The following is a 6809-nucleotide window of genomic DNA, read 5'->3' on the forward strand; positions in this document are numbered from 1 at the left end:
ATGCTTTAGATTTTTTATTTATTAATGAAATAGAAAAATACATTGGGTCATGTGGTAGATTTCAGAAGTGACTGGTACGCTATTTAAGGGAGCGTCTGCTGAGTGTGAAGGGGGCCATGAGCAAAAACGTAAAAAAGAAAAAGAAAAGAAACAATACATAACTTATCCGCATCATCTTTTGTAATAGTTGGCCTTAATAATCGGCCTTGTGAGCGCAGGCAGTGGCCGACGCCGATTAATTAAAAATTCCAATAATCTGCGCCTCTAATGCTTATTTAACATTTCTGGTGGGCTGAGAATCGTGTGTGGCTCCTTTGACTTGACAGTGCTGTTTGATGCCCGCCCCCGATGGTGCAGCGGGCACGTGACGTCATGCACGTAGCAGCGCGAGCTGTGATTGGTCTACTTTTTGAGGGGACAGACATACATACAGACAAACCGTGTTCTAGACGGCTTGCCACAGTCTACGGCCACAAAGAATAAAGAAAAATAGACGGGAACTTTAAGAGCAGAGAGATGTTAACTGTAAATATTTCTGTGGCTAACATGGCCATGAACAAGAAATGGATCAATTCAGACCAGAGGCAAAAACTGAATTTTTAAATCAATTGTTCCATATCAACTTGTCAGAAGTGAAGGGCCAGAGGAGAAGCCAGCAACATGGGCAAATATTCACTTGCTCTCGGCACTTTGGAAGAACCAGTAATATGGCAATGAAGACACATGGAGGTCAAAACACAAGCTTTCTTTTGATTCTCTTTCCACATTGCCTGAATTCTTAATGGGATTCAAATCGACGCTGAAAACGTTTCATTATTCAAACGTCCTATCTACTTATCTATCTATCTACCTATCTATCCATCTATCTACTGTACCTATCTATCTATTCTCTATCCTATCGAGAGTCTTCCAAAAAATTAAGGGTTTGCGGGGGGGAAACGGCAGTGAAGTGAACAGATTTGGAAGTATGGTACTCCTCTGATTCAGACAATCTATTTTGACTGTCACTGGGCAAATGAGTTGCCGGAGCAAAGCGAGTCCTCTGCAAACAAAACAGCCAATGAGTAACAGTCGTCCCCTGCAGTGCTTCTAAACGATGGTGCAAAGTGCCTCTGCTGCATTACAATTACCTGGCTGTGTGGCTCGCTACCTCATTAGCATAGGCAGGCTATTTCAGTTGGGCAGGGCGCTAACGCTAAAGGGCTGCAGGGGCCCAGAGGTGATGGAGAAGCCGCGTCAAAGATCGTCTATGAATAAAGATGGAAAAATGGTTCCATGATATAGTGACTCCATGCCGCATGTTTGACGGTAAATAAAAAATGGATTCGCTGCGAGGGGGGTTGAAGTAAATACATTCCGACGGAAAATAAAACCGACAAATAAAAGGACAATTTAAAATAGACAGCTGGAAATAGATTCACCGCGAGAGAGAGATATATGTCACGCTATCGCCTCGACAGTTGGGACACTTTGATCACACCTTTTTACTGTATGAGTGCTGCTTCGTCTTCTCGTTCTCCTTGTGAGACGGGATTGGAGGAAGAAGGAGCCACCTGTGATAAATAGCACCTGTACGCTCTGTCTGACACAATTATCTGACTTCAGAGAGGAGATGAGGATCTAATCTGCGACCATCTCCTTTCACTCAAGGAGGAGGGGGGGCATCAAAGTAGCAGCAGTGAGACGATTGTGATGAGAAAGGCTGCTGAGTAAATACTAATGATTGAGCTGTCTTGCCACAGGTGAAACTCAATGTGTTGGCTTAGACAGAATAGACTGGTAAGATGGTGGTGGTGGTGTGTGTGTGTGTGTGTGTGTGTGTGTGGGGGGGGGGGGGGGGGGGGGGGGGGTTACATAATTTCTCACCGTGTGACTCACTTATTGCAGTCTTATTGCCGTTACTGTAGAGAGGCTGTTCACATTTTGCTTGTGAATGAGTGGGGGGGAAGGTGTGTGGGGGGGGGGGGGGGGGGGTGTTCCGACTGTCTCTGGAAGCAAAACAACAGCGTATTAATTCGGTGGCAAAGTCAGCCACCCAGAGAGCGTCTAATCAAGAGGAACAGTATGAAAACATATCGAGCGATAGTTTCGCACTCCTAGTTTAGGGACACGTCAGTTGGAAGTACTGTAGGAGTTGGCCATATTATGGCAAAAAACATCATATCACGATTTTTTTTTCATGCTGATTTAGAGACTATTTTCCAAATTACCGAACAATACAACTAGGGCTGAGCCATATGGACCCAAAATCATATCTCTGTATTTTTAGGCTGAATGGTGATACTTGGTGCTGTATTTTGTACGAAGTGAGCTAAATGTTCATTTGTAAGACAAAGCCACATGTGACGCGTCACAAGCACTTTTATATATAAGTCAGGGTTTTGTCTATTGGTGCTTTCACAAAAAATTTACACGAGAATTTTTGATAAATAATCATCAGTAATGTGGATATAATGACTAAGTGGGTAAAGGCAAATACTGTAATAGAACAGTCTGGTAAGTTCAGAAAATCACTTTACTGTAATAATGCATCCACTTATGCCATATCACGATATTACAATATGACGATCTCATATCACGATCTGGATATATCTATATGTCTATATAGGTCAGCTGTACTGTAAGTGGAAGACCACCTCACAGTGAGTCACTGATGATGTGCTGGAAGAAGTCAAGGAACGGTACCCAGCCCATATAAAGTGCCAATTCAACCTCCGTCCCCTCCTCGCCCCCCGCTGGCCATAAAAAGCAGTGTAATAGGATTCCTAAGCTTTTCCAGTGACTGCTTCCACTATCACACAGACATTTAAGTGCACTAATCCATGACAAATGCTCTCATCTGATCCATGACAAATCGTCTGAGGGGCCGATGGAGACGGGGAGATGGGGAGGAGGAGGAGGAGGGGGTGAGGAGGGGGAGGGTACGGGAGGATGGAGAGGAGAGAAAGGAGGCCAGGCGCGGAGAGAGTAATGTTCGCCACCGGAATCATCAGCACGTTATTGCCTAGTTGCTTTCATTACCTGGAAGGGCACGCCGTGCGAGAGACAGCGTGAGACCTCGTGCCGCTGATGAGCTAGTCTCCAGCTCAACCCTCGTGCTGCTGATGAGCTAGCTAGTCTCTAGCTAAACCCACACTTTTCAAAGCAATTAGAATCCCATGTAGTGCTAGATTACAGGATTGAACTTTCTTTCCGTTTGCAAAAGCCTGCATTATTTTATAGATGATATTTCCAGTAAGTTCATGTTACTAATTAAATTTGTGCCACATTCAATTTAGGTTTCTCATCATCACCTGAGAGCTTGAGTTGTTAGATAGGTGAATTTGCTTGATACATGCCGGAGGTGCATAATTATATTCTTTCAAATCCAACAGGACAGCATGGACAAAGCACGTCTCCTGCCACAACAGAAAAAAAATCCTTCCTTCCCTCTCGTGTGTGTGTGTGTGTGTGTGTGTGTGTGTGTGTGTGTGTGTGTGTGTGTTAAGGCTGGGCGGTAATTCAATATTATGGTTTATCGTCTTTCAGTGGAATCATATTGTGATGATATGAAGATATTTTAATATCGTGACATCTCTGCTGTCTAAATTGATGACGACAACAAGCAAGTTTTATTTAAAAACTCATAAAATGAGGTATGGTAGGTATGGTATTTCCCATTTTGTTTGACATCACACTAACATTACCATTTGGTTCAATGAGATTAACATTAATTTTATTATTTTAATGTGACTTTGCATACATGAACCATATCGTGATATATATATATATATATATATATATATATATATATATATATATATATATATATATATATACTGTATATATATCAAGAACGATTATGATTATCATGATATTGATTTCAATCATATCGCACGCGTGCACCCATGCATGTGGCTTATGACGGTATTTTCACTGCTGCCAACCTGATCAAACAATTCCTTTTGTACGCATTTTGCAAAAGATTTATTAAGTCATCATCCATTCAAGGGAGTGGAATTTAATGTAATTGAATTTTGTTGCAGCATCAATTCTCCCACTAATTAGTCCCCACAATTTAATGGGGATGTGAAATTAACCAGAATGAATGGCAAAACTAAAAAGCTTAGCGAACCTCTTGCTCTTGCTGTGGTTAGCATGTATGGATCTGCCTTCGATACAAGCACAAAAGATGGCAAATGTCAACAGAAGAAGCAGACCAGCTAGATTACAGTAGGCTACAGTACATTGAACACTACAATGTGAAAAAAGTATGTTTCCTTCCTTTTCTATTGCAGAGACTGCTGTGAGGCGCACTAACACCAAGCTGGAGTGATGAGGAGTCAGAGGAATATGGAAATGAGTTCCAAGTTTAAATGGCATGTGTGCATTCAGTTTTTTGAGTGTGTGAAACAACCATAAAACGTTCTCAAACACTGCCAGAGAAATCATCCATCTTCTGAAGCAGCCATCCGCATGGCAATGGAAAAATCAATTCAGACTGTTCAAATGTAAGTTTCCGGAATCCTACTCAGCCCTCATTTACCCGAAAAGCAGCCGTGCTATACCAAGTTCAAGGTTCATTTCAACAACTGCCATCTCTTTTTTTTCCCCCACTCCACAGAAAATCCAAAAGCTTAGATCTAAAAATAAAAAAAGAAATGGCTCCTGAGTAGATATGAAAAGCTTTAAATTCAGGACTACAGTATGTCGACAGGCTGAGTTCTTTGAGCAAAGATGCATTCCTAAAGACATCCTGCCTGAAACAGTCAGATCGTGCTATCGCTCAAATTAAACTATTTCACCATTTGATTTGTGTGTATCGTGGCTAATCAAAGTAATAACATGTTTTCTTCCGCCTCAAGTCTTTTCGAGACTGAAGGAGCATTATGCCACATTAAACACTAAGCTCATTAAAATGCCCTGCGTTCATCTGTGATTAGATTCATCTGTACAAGCCGTTTCAAATCAATGGATTAAGGCATACGAGCAGTAGCATTTCCTGCTATATCCCTGCTATGACCCTCCATGTTTTTATGAGTTATTTATGGGTTTTCTCAGGTTTACAGATAACATAATACAAACAAAACACATGTACATCTCAACACAACATAATGTTCCATTTATTTTGTCCTGTCCCCCCACCATACATTTTGTCCTGTCCCCCCACCATACATTTTGTCCTGTCCCCACACCATGCATATTGTCCTGTCCCCACACCATGCATTTTGTCCTGTCCCCACACCATGCATTTTGTCCTGTCCCCACACCATGCATTTTGTCCTGTCCCCACACCATGCATTTTGTCCTGTCCCCCCACCATGCATTTTGTGCTGTCCCCCATCATGCATTTTGTCCTGTCCCCACACCATGCATATTGTCCTGTCCCCACACCATGCATTTTGTCCTGTCCCCACACCATGCATTTTGTCCTGTCCCCACACCATGCATTTTGTCCTGTCCCCACACCATGCATTTTGTCCTGTCCCCACACCATGCATATTGTCCTGTCCCCACACCATGCATTTTGTCCTGTCCCCACACCATGCATTTTGTCCTGTCCCCACACCATGCATTTTGTCCTGTCCCCACACCATGCATTTTGTCCTGTCCCCCCACCATGCATTTTGTCCTGTCCCCCATCATGCATTTTGTCCTGTCCCCACACCATGCATTTTGTCCTGTCCCCACACCATGCATTTTGTCCTGTCCCCACACCATGCATTTTGTCCTGTCCCCACACCATGCATTTTGTCCTGTCCCCCATCATGCATTTTGTCCTGTCCCCCATCATGCATTTTGTCCTGTCCCCACACCATGCATTTTGTCCTGTCCCCACACCATGCATTTTGTCCTGTCCCCACACCATGCATTTTGTCCTGTCCCCACACCATGCATTTTGTCCTGTCCCCCATCATGTATTTTGTCCTGTCCCCCATCATGCATTTTGTCCTGTCCCCACACCATGCATTTTGTCCTGTCCCCGCACCATGCATTTTGTCCTGTCCCCCCATCATGCATTTTGTCCTGTCCCCCCATCATGCATTTTGTCCTGTCCCCCCACCATGCATTTTGTCCTGTCCCCCCATCATGCATTTTGTCCTGTCCCCCCACCATACATTTTGTCCTGTCCCCACACCATGCATTTTGTCCTGTCCCCCGACCATGCATTTTGTCCTGTCCCCCCCACCATGCATTTTGTCCTGTCCGCACCATGCATTTTGTCCTGTCCCCACACCATTAGGGTGGGACATACGCTGCATTTTGTCCTGCCCCCCCCCCCATGCGTTTTGTCCTGTCCCCCCCCCCATGCATTTTGTCCTGCCCCCCCCCCCCCCCATGCGTTTTGTCCTGTCCCCCCCCATGCATTTTGTCCTGTCTCCTCACCATGCATTTTGTCCTGTCCCCACACCATTAGGGTGGGACATACGCTGCATTTTGTCCTGCCCCCCCCCATGCGTTTTGTCCTGTCCCCCCCCCATGCATTTTGTCCTGTCTCCTCACCATGCATTTTGTCCTGTCCCCCCCCCCCCATGCATTTTGTCCAGTTCCCCCACCATGCAAAATAATTTCATGTCAGATTTGGATTATGATAGTGTTTCATGCAAATGGCAGATAACGAGTGGTTTAATAACCTATTAAAAGGATCACTTTGCCAATTTTCAACCACCTTTGTAGCATTACAATGTCGGCACTATCATGGGAATGAACGTTTCCCTTCGTTGCCTCCATGTTGCCTGGACCCAGAACTCGCCTTTAATTGGCTACGGTAAACCAAACGTTCATTTCCATAAACTACCAACACTGTAATGATTCAAAGCTGGGTGAAA

Source organism: Poromitra crassiceps, assembly GCF_964638095.1.
Source record: "Poromitra crassiceps genome assembly, chromosome: 25".
NCBI lineage: Eukaryota > Metazoa > Chordata > Actinopteri > Beryciformes > Melamphaidae > Poromitra > Poromitra crassiceps.